This window comes from Macrobrachium nipponense, chromosome 24, assembly GCF_015104395.2.
Source record: "Macrobrachium nipponense isolate FS-2020 chromosome 24, ASM1510439v2, whole genome shotgun sequence".
Classification (NCBI taxonomy): Eukaryota; Metazoa; Arthropoda; class Malacostraca; order Decapoda; family Palaemonidae; genus Macrobrachium; species Macrobrachium nipponense.
Window position 1 is genome coordinate 2,433,507 of NC_061091.1, and position 13,236 is coordinate 2,446,742.

Genomic DNA, 13,236 nt, shown 5'->3' on the forward strand with positions numbered 1-13,236 from the left:
GAAGATATCCACATATCTAAACCAAATAACTTTTGGGGGCAAAATTTTTGGTAAGAGTTTTGTCTCAAAAAATTCCATGTAAATATTGCTAAGGACAGGAGATAAGGGATTACCCATAGTCATGCCAAACTTTTGTAGAAAAAAATCCCCATTAAAACAAAATTTACTATCTTTGATACATAACCTTATCAGATTTGACGTTCTAATTCCTCCTCCAAATATTCAAGTAAGTCATCTACAGACAGTGAACTCCCATTTTAATAAACAAATTAAATCCATTTTGAAGGGTTTAGACCATTTAATTAAACAGTTTACACCGCAATGCGCCTCCCTACCTTATACGTATATATGGTTTAGTCAAGACACATAAAATTAATAACCCTATCAGACCAATCATTAGTTTAGTGGGCTCAGTTTCGTATAATTTATCTAAATGGCTTGTAAAAATTCTTACTCCTTTGGTAGGAAACATTTCTGACACGAATGTTAAAAACAATGTTGATTTTATAAACAACTTGAATAGTTTAAATTTGAATTTTGATTTTAATATGGTTAGTTTTGATGTCTCTTTATTTACAAAAGTGCCTGTAGATGGCTTACTTGAATATTTGGAGGAGGAATTAGAACGTCATGACATTCCCTTAAGTGTAGCAAACCTCATTAGTCTGATAAGGTTATGTATCAAAGATAGTAAATTTTGTTTTAATGGGGATTTTTTTGTACAAAAGTTTGGCATGGCTATGGGTAATCCCTTATCTCCTGTCCTTTGAAACACCTCAACTGACTTCAGCCGCGATTCGGGGCCGCTCAACAAATGCCTCGTACGTAACTTCGTAAAATAACTTGAAATACTACCTTCATAAATTAACTAACTGCCCTTTCCAAAGTCATATGAAAAAAATAAACCCAGCGGAGGGGTTTTCATAAGATTTTAAGACCTAGCCCGAGCCACAAGCGCTAGTTCGGAAGCAGTCGATGGTGACATATGACTGTCAATGTCATCTGGCCTACATATGTCTACTTTTAAAATTGATATTAATTTCAAGTTAAAACACTACAAATCTGCCAAAATACTATCACATGGGTATCATGAGAGCTCTACTTACATAATATGCCATGATAGACGTCCCCAAGACGAAAAATCACATCACAAAAACACACACAAATCAAATGAAAATTTTCGCCATGGTTGGCAAGAGCCACCTGACTCTTTTTCTTCAGTAATCGTAAATTTGAACGATTTCAGCAATATCATGCCACCAGAGCTATTTACAAAACTCTTCGACTGTGAAATGATCACACTGACATCACGCTAATAATCATTTAGCCTGTGGCCTAACGAAACGTCTCAAACTGATTATTAAACTCCTAAACTCCGATACTCTTCTTGGAACTTTAACCTAAAATGATAACTTGAATCGCCATTCCTGGAACTGTGAATGCAAGGATGACTTTAATGGCTACTTTAAATTGCCGCAGTTGTGAGTTTGTGATGGACACTCGATGAAGTTTAATCATTGTTTAGCCTGTGCCTATCGAAACGTCTCAAATTTATTATTAAACTTTCTTACACTTCCTGGAAATTAACCTAAAAGGATAACCTGAGTCGCCCTTCCTGGAACTGTGAATGCAAGGATGACTTGACTTTCCTATCTTGCCGCAGTTGTGACAGAAAGTCGATGAAGTTTTAGCTTCCGTACTCCGCGTTAAATATGGCAGAAATTCGCCTCGACAACGTTTGCCAATTACCGTTTATTCTCATTCATCAGAGCGACCTAACGGGGGTCCATTTCAAAAGGTGGCCACTGGAAAGGAGAGGGATTCTAAAGATATGCATAGCATTTCACGAAGGCGTTTGTTTACATTCCCTGTATTATGAGGTGTCCCGTGTCCCTACAAGGTATCTTAAGTTGGGAGATAAGGAGTTTGTATTAAAAAAAAAAAAAAAAAAGGTATGGGCATTAAGCCAGAAAGACCCAGTTTGTATGCCCTTCAGTGTTTCTCAAGTGGGGCATACCAGTGGGTACCTAGTAGTAGGTATAGGTACCTATCGCAAAGCGCGAGTTTGATGAAGGGTAGGAAAGCTAACAACATTTTAAAAGTCATAATTTTGGGCAATTTTTCGTAAGTGCCAACCATTTTTTATTATACTACTTTTCATGAATTAGGAATTAGGCTACTTGGCCATTAAACTGGGTAGCTTGTACCCATAGGCTTAGTAATACCTATAGCCCTATGGGTCTATTTAAACCTACCTATAATTAGATGATAAATATAACATTTAGGCTAGCCTACTTAGAATTTTAACAAAACTTTAAGTTCTGGCTTTGGTAGATTTTGTAGTGTTGAAATTATGAGGATAGTAAACCAGAAGAAATTTTTTTAAGGATTAGTTTTTGCCCTAATTCCAGTTCTCAGTATTAGATATTTTGCTTTGTACTTAACTTGGTAAGACTTTACAATAAATTGAGTAGCCTGATTTCTGCTAATCGCTGGCTGAGAGAGCTTCCTCATACATAAACAGACTTTACCCCTCCTGCCTTACCAGATCTTACCTACCTAACCTAACTTTGGGCAACGTGCCCTGAACTGGCTGCGGGAACCCCCCAAGAAAGGAAACAGGCCATGCAACTATTGTAAAGTTTTATGCTTAAGTTTTCTTAATGTGCTTAATAGAAAATGATACTGAAATATATTGCAAATTTAAGTTAGAGATATTTTACTAGCAGCTGTTGCTAACGTGGGCTTCCGATCAGATCTTTTTTTTTAACCTGGTGCATTGTAAGGATGGGTAATGTATCTGGAGTGTTTTTTTTTTTATTTTAATCTGATAACATGGGTACATGGATAAAGCTCAAACCTAAATCTCTTGTTTTAAAGTTTTACCAGTTAGCCCAAGTGGGATTTTAAAATTCACGTAAGCCTATTTCTTGAAAAAATACCGGCTTTAGTTCTTAGTCATGCTTTCATTGGTGCTGGCAGGTTACTCTTGTTTTTTTTATTGTATTTTCCTTCTTAATGTGTTTTTAACATCTCTGGTGCTCATTTCAGTAACAAAGTAGTTGTACATATAAAGACATAGGAACCCCTTATATTTTAAATATGGAGAACCACAGTGGGAAAGTTGGATTTTTGATTGTGGGGTGTCGAACATTAATTAAAATGCAAATTCTTATTAAGGTGAGGTTTACTGAACGTTTTTAAAGTGACCACACACTAGGTTAGGGCCTGGTGGCCTAGCCTAGCCAGGTAAGAACCTGGTATCGCAAATAGGTATGGTTTGTTTTATTGGCTTCTTGTAACCCTATTGATTTTAGTGTCTGACTGCATACCTATGGTATAAACTGTCTCAGGACTGGCCAAAAATTCCCAAAATCTTCATTGAAAAAGTGGGTGACATCCTTTCTGACGAAGTTGTGGACACAGTGCCCTAGGCAAGGTTAGGTCAGGCTATATGTATTATGTTTTTTGGCAATTTTAGCTAAATAACAGCTGAGGAGTTTGTTAAAAGTTTTGTCGAACTGGTAGAATCGGAAGGATACATCGCCCAGCAGGTCTTCAACTGTGCCGTGACAGAGCTCTTCTGGGAAAGGTGTTGAGGAGGACCTATGTAACAGCAAAGGAGAAGAGCTTGCCAGGCCACAAACTTATGAAAGATAGGCTAACCCTTGTGCTGTGCGTGAATGCGGGTGGCGACTGCAAAGTTAAGCCACTACTTGTATATCACTCAGAAAACCCCAGAGCCTTCAAGTCCTACAAGGTAACCAAAGAAAATATGCAGGAAGGAAAGGGTAATCAATTAAGTGTCTTGTGTAGCTATTTCCCTGTGCTCTGTAATGTGTTACTAGTTATACAATATTAGTTCACTGTATATTTTTCATTGTGTCCTTGCTTTTTCATTTAGTGATCTAGAGTACATTATACACCCAGTACATTACATACAATTTGGGTGATGATATAACTGTGTAGCCTACTGGTTACCTTGTTTATTGTACTAAATGCAGAAATACAGTAGTTTATCCATGGAAAATGTAAGTAACAGGGAAATTTAGCAAATGTGATGTGTTGGAGGATCCCACTTACATGTGCTTCTGTTCAACATTTCTTGTCATAATAAGTAGAGATGTACATTACGTACAATGCTGTGCCTTTGAATATCTTTGCTTGATAATAGCAATAAACTAGGTTGCTTTGTGATGATGTTCAAAGTTCCTGAATTGAACATTTTGCTTACTAAAGTGTCATAATTTCTGCTTGCATTGTGTTTGATGCACACTTCTAATAAAAAGATAGCTTGAATGATTATTATTTTTGAGATTTGGTACACTTTTTTTCAAGTTACAATATATTTTCATAGACTAGCCTGGTTTATGATAATATTGTGGGGTTGTGTAGAGGTATAATGTAGCCTATACATGGCCTATTCCGCTGTACGAACTTTGGATGTATAAGTACCCCACATGGATGTATTGGTGTGATTGATCAAGGGATTATGGCAGTATGATAAACTGATTTCTCACAATTACTTTAAGTACTATTTTGTACATGCAGAAATACGAACCATTTCCTTTTATATAGGATTATCCATCACCATGAATTGCAAACACTTGTTGAACCTGGGAGTAAGGAACTTTACTTCTTGTTATAGAGGGTGATTGGGGGCATATTTGGAGGTGTTAAGGGCATTAACAACAGTAGTGAACCTTCATCCCTACTGGATACAAAGAGATCACTCTTAACTTGAGATTTCATGAGGAAATGCACTGCAGCTCCCCATCCCAGGGTGTTTCATAATTATTTTAAATAAACTAAAATTTGGGTTTTTTTTTTTTTTTATTTCAATGTACTGTCGGCCAACGAAGAATTGGCGTAGTTTCTTAATTCATTGTTCGCTATGGAAATATCGCCATATGCAGGTGCCAGATTATTTACTTAAAAATAAATAACAAAGGTGCTATACTTGAAATAAATTACATTAGAACTGAGTCGACTTATTCAACGTATTAAAGATAATTATCTTGCAAAGTAAAAAAATATATACCGATGGGTCCATGAATTCCAATTTTATTCTCAACTTTAGCTTCGTGTCAGCATCAGCCTTTTGAAGTTGGCTTTCCTGTCGCTCGAGTCTTGACCCAACGTATCGTACTGCACTGGGGTGTTGTCATTTCGTCTCCTACAGCCGATAAATGATACATTAAGGAAATTAAGATTCTTTAATAACGATGTTTAATTAAACTAATTTTGTCCTGTGATCAATAAAATAATTTGCATGACACATTTAGTGGGCCTTAATTGACTTCTGATTTTCACACATGATTAGCCTAGGTCTATTTTCAGCAGTATACTCTCTCGAATACGTAATGTGAATGCATATTTAAAACGACAATATATATATATATATATATATATATATATATATATATATATATATATATATATATATATATATATATCAATATGCTTTATTTTATTATTCCCGTTATTCTTGTTTTATTGGCCATGTTTTCCTTTTTTTTCTTATCCCTTTCATAATGCTTAACATGATTTATTCAAAGTCTAAAATCAATCATAAAAAAATCAAACGAATATAATTCAGTCTTTTTTTTTAATTTTTTTATCGAATTCCTTGCATATCATCCTGTTTCATCTGTACACGTTGGAAAGCTGTGGGAGTCAAAGCTGACGAATACATTAAGAAAAGGGTTTACTTTCATTAAAACTTTCTTAGGCTGATCTTTCTGTAGCTATTCATTACCTCTAAATAGAAATTAATTAAAATTAGCTTCAACATGGTATAGCCTAGACCATATTACCATAAGCATATTATAAGTAGCTGAAACGATAAGAATATATAAACATGCATTTTAAGGCGCCCGTTGTCGGTGCGGGGAATTGCAAAATAACCGTTATCATTACTGATGCTTTCAAGCCATGGAGTTCGTAGTGAGAAGTCGGCTCGAGTCGCCCGAGATGTAGAAGAGAGCGGAGGTGGCGTATAGGAGTGATGGAGGGATTAGGCCGATGTTGATAAAGTATCTCCTAATAAAATGTATGCTTTAGCTTTTGAAGAAAAAAAAATGCATGCATCATAGAAACTGTTTCCCTCCCTATCTGTGGTATTCACTGGCCACCGATAAAAAACAAAACAAAAAGAGTAAGCCTAACTGAATCTCTCATCCATCAAAGATACGTTTGCTTATTCATTAGACTTATTCATTAGACACCTTCAATAGATTTCAAGTGGAGATTTAAAAATCTCTTCCTCTCCATCTAAAGTATTCATCAGCACCAGTCATAAGCATAGAGCTAGTCATGATTCCTGGTTCAGCAATGTCGTGACGATGCACTAGAATTCAAAATTCACAAATGAATGTTGTTCAGCAACGTTTACACTGTATTGTCTTGCTCTCTTGTGGTGCTTTGAGGTGTTCCACCTCTAGGCCCATGTTCTAAATTTTGCCGTTCTTTAAACAATTTGATTCATCTAGGCATGATTCTCTCCGGTTTAATAAGCTTTCTTGATATCTCTCCAACAGCAACTTGCACCGAATGCAGTGCAATAGTTGTCTCTCGCTCATCAAGGGACGTTTCTTAGACCAACCTAAATGACACATTGACATTAGATTCCCGTGCACATAACATCAAAAGCAATAGAGTGAGGTCGCTTGGTTTCACACTGTTAGGAGATCGTTATTTTTTCTTTTTGTTTTTAAATTTGATAGCATTTTGTGAGATTCCAATGTTTTCTGTAAAATTTAACAAATGGAATAGTTCAACTACCTTTACTTAATATTGAAATGATAATTTAAGGTCTATGATTATGCGATACTACTATGATAGGTGTTCTCCTATCTATTTGGTAATGTATATCTGGTTGTGATATGACGTTTTTTTATCACTTCGTTTCGTTCACGTCAATTTTGCTATATGGAAAATATTATTACACAAAAACATAACATGATGTTCTAAAGATATCAGTGACTGTTTTTAACGTCATTACATATGATTTCTTTCATCTTTGAAAAGAAAAATGGATAAATAAGGCATGAATCGTGCGTCAGACAAGTGAACGAAAAATTATGAAACTCTGCCACGAGTTTTTTGGCCGACAGTACATGTACATATCTTCCTTTTAACATTGATGTGTTTTTTTCTGTTTTTCAGTTTGGCCAACCTTAAATTTAGCCTGGTCTAGGGGTGTGCTTGATATATACCTATTTAGGCTGTCCTGTAAGGGTTAAAGGGGAGTATGACGTGGACTAGGGGCAAGGATAGGAAACCAAAGCTCTGCCCTTCCCCCTAACCGCCAATGTCAAGCTCTTCCTCACCCCCTCCTCATTTTCTCCCAAGGGAAGAAAGAGGAGTTCATGCAGGTCCCTCACCATAAGTCCTCTGGTAGGCGTCAGCATTCTGCCACCTGATCGTAGCTGATCAGCTGTTGGCTCAGCTGGCAGGCACTGGCCTCACTGGGTATGTCAGTTCCATGTTCTGGCTCCCTTTGAATACAGATTGCTTCCTGGTCTTCCCCTTGTGTTTCTCCAAAGGACTTTCTTAAACAAGCGGCAGGTTTAGTTCTATCTCCTCTGTTTTTCAGAAGCAGGTGGATCCCACTCTAACAACTAGCTGTGTTCATACACACTCTAAGTACCTTGCATATATAAATGGAGGGTTAGGCTCTATCTCATGTGCTTCTTTGGCACTATTCTTGGTTGAGTCAGCAAGGGCTGCTCACTCTATGCTTGCTTGGTATCCTTGCTTGTTCACATACAAGAAACATTTGGCGTTTTTATGGGCTCTTTTATATATATAATTATTATATATATAATGTGTGTGTGTATTTATATGTATTTATATTATATATATATTATATATATTGTCTATTTAATATATGTATATATTATATATATATATAGATATACTATTAATAATATATATATATATTATAATATATATATAATATATATCTTTCCTTGGTGTATTTGAATAAAAAGATTCTGATGATATGAAGACCTATTAAAAACACGTGTGTTCTATAAGCATTGGCATTTATTTCTTTATTGTTGGTTACTATAAACCTTTAAATTTCAGCTTTACTTTTTAGTTTATTGCTCCATTTGGGATTCTTTCAGATTACATTTGAATGCTTGTATTAAACTGAAGGCCGGCATCATCAGACTCAAGGTACTACAAACTTAAGGTACTTTTGTAACGAATAGTGTATAATTTTTTAACTCCCATTTCCATCACTGTAATATTTACCGATCACATAATTAGAGTTAGTTTTTAATTCTCAGTTTCTCTTTGCAGACGAATACGCGATATAATCACGAGTTTTCTAGCTGGACCCTCATTACCTTAGGTTCATTTTGAAGGGCTTGGACTTCAAACTGTTGAAGTCTGGAATTACAAAAGCCGGAGTATATTGGAGAGATTTTATTTAATCGTACCGTTTACGGTGGGTGTTTTCAGCAGTCAGAGTGCTTATTTCATGCATATTTGGGCATAGTCGTAAACGAAATTAGATTGAAATTGAATTTTTCACATTATTCATAGTTAAATCACATGGAGTTGGATCGCAATGGGTGAAATGTTAGATATAAATGTGCAGCATGCTAGGCCTAAACCAAAATATTAGAAGCAGAATGCAGTCTCTCTCTCTCTCTCTCTCTCTCTCTCTCTCTCTCTCTCTCTCTCTCTCTCTCTCTATCTCGTGGGGTTCCTTGTAAGTACTTGTAAGTACTTTGTTTGCACCAGAAAAAAATTAAGCAATTATGTCTGTTGCGTCTTTTATCTTTGGTTGATGCGATTTAAAAAGCAAAAGTCTCTCTTTTGTATTGCATTAATACACGTGCATTTGATGAGGAGAGTTGTACTCACTGTCTCTCTCTCTGTCTGTCTGTCTGTCTCTCTCTCTCTCTCTCTCTCTCTCATCCAGTATTCCTATTGAAAAAAAATACGACTTTTGTCGTTTACTTGTGGTTGTAGTTTCATTTCTTTCCTACGCCAGGGAGCCAATCAACTACACATCTGGAGGTAACTCCACTGCCTAATGGAAAGCTTCCAAGATCATAATTCATAATCCTCTATATAGGAGGTTTTAATGGTTGTTATATACTGGTTAGGCCTAAAGCCATCGTGGACTCCTGATTTTTAAGTTTTAGAATAATGTTTCAGGCTTTGAGGGGAATGTATTGCACACAATCCATAACTGAGGTTCGCAGTGAGTAATGGTAACTGAAGTGGTGGGGTACTTCTGCTATTATGAAGTCGGAATTAGCCCCTTTTTGCTCGAGTTAAATTATATCTGTGTGTGTGTGTAACTGAACTTGTATGTATGTAAAATTGTGCTCTATTAGAGATCCTAACCGCTAGACCGATGTAGACAAAATTTTGCATTATACCCACATTGGACCCAAGGAAGGTTTTCGCTTAGGTTTCAAAATATGCCTTAACAAATGAACGCCATAGACAGACAGACAGGCGAGAGGCACCTGTAATGTAGTACTACGGTAATCTGTAATGAAAAGAACCCTTAAGCTGTAATTATTATGTCCTCATTATTGCATGATTATGTCGTCGCTTAATCGTGTTATAAAACATTTAAAAGCTGTGATATTTATAGCTCAATTACGAGGTACGTCTGCCTCGAGGTCGTAACTTTGTGTAATTAATTCAGCCGCGTTTGTATCGTAATTAAAAACTTAATATAATTAGTTGGTATATGAAGTGTTACGTAGCTCCTTTCATGTGTGGGAAAACCTGTCATCATGACTTTAATATGTTTATGTGTGTTTTACACATAAAGTGCTGACTAGAGAGAGAGAGAGAGAATTCACAAAGTATGTTTAGAATTTTGAACGCTTATGATTACATCATCATTTTCCAGGTATGGAGAGAGAGAGAGAGAGATAATTCACAAAGTATCTTTAGACGTTTGTACGTCATTACAAGAACTTTGGAACGCTAATGATTACATCAACATTTTCCAGGTATTGAGAGAGAGAGATAATTCACAAAGTATGTTTAAACGTTTGTACGTCATTAGAAGAATTTTGAAACGCTAATGATCATTACATCAACATTTTCCAGGTATGGATAACTCCAAAGGCATCCATGTCCTGCCTCTATCCAAACTGGAATGTCAAAAAGGAATCCTTAGAAGCTGAGATTGTCCCTACGAGGATACTAGTACAAGTCCAGCCTGTCTTATCTGGAGTCCTTCTGGTTACAAGGTATGTATCACTCCAATTAACCTGTGGGATTTGAATCAATTAACAACCGTTCTTTGAACTCTGTAGAATGTAGCTTTTTAGATTAATAATGTATATGTATCCATTTACCCTGACTGACGACATTTGAATTAGAACGCTTTTTCCTGATTGATTTTATGTATCCTTTCTGTAGAATGTAGCTTCTTTGATTAGTAATGTATATGTATCCATTTACCCTGGTGACATTTGAATTAGAACGTATTTTCTTGACTGATGTTATATGTATCCTTTATATCCTTTCTGTAGAATGTAGCTTTCAGATCAATATTGTATATGTATCCATTTACCCTGCTGACATTTGAATTATAATGCAATTTCCCGACTGATTTTATGTATCCTTTGTATCATTTCTGTAGAATATAGCTTTTTAGATTAATAATGTATATGTATCCCTTTCCTCATTTGAATTAGAACGCATTTTCCTGATTGATTTTATGTATCCTTTGTATCGTTTCTGTAGAATGTATCTCTCAAACGCAAAATATTAGTCTAGTGGAATGCAATCGATTATCACGATTATCATCATAGTGAAGATAATAATAATACTAGTAATATTATCAGTCTCTCTAACGGTAATGAGCGATTATCAGTCTTTTAACGGTAATAATAATCTATTATCGTGATTATCAGTCTTTTTAAAGGTAATAAGAGGATATCAGGCAAATAAAGTTAATTGATTATTATGATTATTAGTTTTTTAATGGTAATAATCGATTATCATGATTATCAGTCTTCTAATGGCAATAATCGATTATCATGATTATCAGTTGTTTAATGGTAGTAATCGATTATCATGATTATCAGCCATTTAAGGGTAATAATCGATTATCATGATTATCAGTCTTTTGATGGAATGGTAATAATCGATTATCATGATTATCAGTCTTTTAATGGTAATAATCGATTATCATGATTATCAGTCTTCTAATGGTAATAATCGATTATCATGATTATCAGTTTATAATGGTAATAATCAGTTATCATGATTATGAGTCTCTTAATGGTAATAATCGATTATCATGATTATCAATGTTTTAATGGTAATTATAGATTATCACGATTATCAGTCTTTTAAGAAAAGTAATCGGTTATCAGTCTTTTATTGGTAATAATCGATTATCCTGATGACCAGTCTTGTAACAGTAATAATCGATTATCAGTCATTAAACGATAACAATCCATTATCACAACATGAATACAGGTCTTGTAATAGTAAGAATCGATTATCTCGATTATAGTTATTATCAGTATTTTAATAGTAATAATCGATTATCAGTCCTTTAACGGTAGTATATAATCGATTGTCTGATTATGTCTTTAAACAATAATAATAGGTTATCACTCTCTTATAAGTAGTAATCGATTATCATGATTATCAACGTATTTTTAAAGGTGATAATAGATTATCATCATTATCAGTCTTAAGCTGGCTACACACGATCAAGTAAACTTGACAAGTATGCTTGATCAAGTATTTCATCAAGTATTGTGATATTTCCCTTCGACTCCACACGGTCAGGTATGCTTGACAAGTCTTCACTTGAAATCACAACAATGTCGAGTGCAGACGACGACGACGCTCTTACTTTGGCAAATTGGCAGCTTTCTGTATTGTGGCCAAGCGAAAGGCAACTAGAAAGAACCGGCGGGAGTGTGCAAAGAGTGGGTGAAGAAGAGGAAAACATATTCTCATGTTAACCTATTGGCTGAGTTGAAGATTTATCCACGTGATTGGCACAACTACCTTCGAATGAACGAAGCGACATACTTACATCTGCTGTCACTGGTAACACCACTAATTGCGAAGACCACTACAAACATGAGAGAAGCAATTTCTCCCCACGAAAGATTGACTGCAACACTGCGATTTCTTGCTACTGGAAGAAGCTATGAAGATCTTAAATACTCTACCATAATTTCACCACAAGCTATGAGCTACATAGTTCCAGATACCTGCCGTGCAATTTTCGAGGTTTTGAAGGTTGAGTATTTGAAGGTCAGCAAATCATCGTATCTATAGAAATAATACTCACTTCATTTAACAAACTCCTTCAAATTTTAACTGTATTTCTATTCAACGCCTTGAGAAAATAGGGACAGAAATAAGGACACATATCAATAATGAACATTTATTTCCATGTACCTAATTTAATCTCAATTTGTGATATATCATTACATGTAATACATAGGAAAAATGTAAACAAAAATCCAATGCTATGATATACACCTATTCGTGTATTCCCTTTTTCAATTGTGATATATCATTTTTATGTTTAATACAATGTAAAAATGGAGAAAATAAGCATGAAATTCAACAATAATACACTTATTTCGTGTATTTATTTAGTTATCACCATGACCTCATGTATGAACATTAACTTTGAAACTATAATTACGTTCACCTAACTATTTTTACGGCGTAAAATTAGAAACATATGATGCAAGACTGCTATTACTTGAGGAATTACCGTCCAAAGCATCAGGAGGTTTCAATTCTGCATATCTTGGTTCGCTTTGATGCGGCTGAATTAGTATTAACCTGAAAAATATATATATTTTTTAATGGAATTAAACCATAAACTTGACACCCTCAACTTTGATCAAGTCTTTGGTACACACGGTCCAGTTGACTTGAACAAGTCAAGACTTGTCTTGACGACATGATTCAAATTCAATCATGCCTCAAGCGACTTGTCAAGTCTAATACTTGATCAAGTCTCACCATACAGACGGTCCAGTTTGCTTGAACAAGTCACTTGATCAAGCATACTTGTCAAGTTTACTTGATCGTGTGTAGCCAGCTTTATAATAGTAATAAATTTTTATCAGACTTTAAATATAACGATTGCCATGATTATCAGTCTTTATAAACGGTAATAATCGATTATCATGATTATCAGCCTATTGTTGAAGGTGGTAAGAGATTATTGCTTATTATCAGTATTCGACCAATAATCAATTA

The 13,236-nt window shown here is 35.1% G+C and overlaps 1 long non-coding RNA gene across 1 annotated transcript; it reads left to right on the forward strand.

The window, feature by feature from the left end:
• Positions 1–8,130: 8,130 nt before the first annotated feature.
• On the forward strand, positions 8,131–12,479 carry LOC135203660 (uncharacterized). Its single transcript, XR_010311985.1, has 4 exons — positions 8,131–8,184; positions 8,311–8,458; positions 10,093–10,235; positions 11,794–12,479. It is a non-coding gene; the product is annotated as an uncharacterized LOC135203660 (long non-coding RNA).
• The last annotated feature ends 757 nt before the right edge of the window (positions 12,480–13,236 follow it).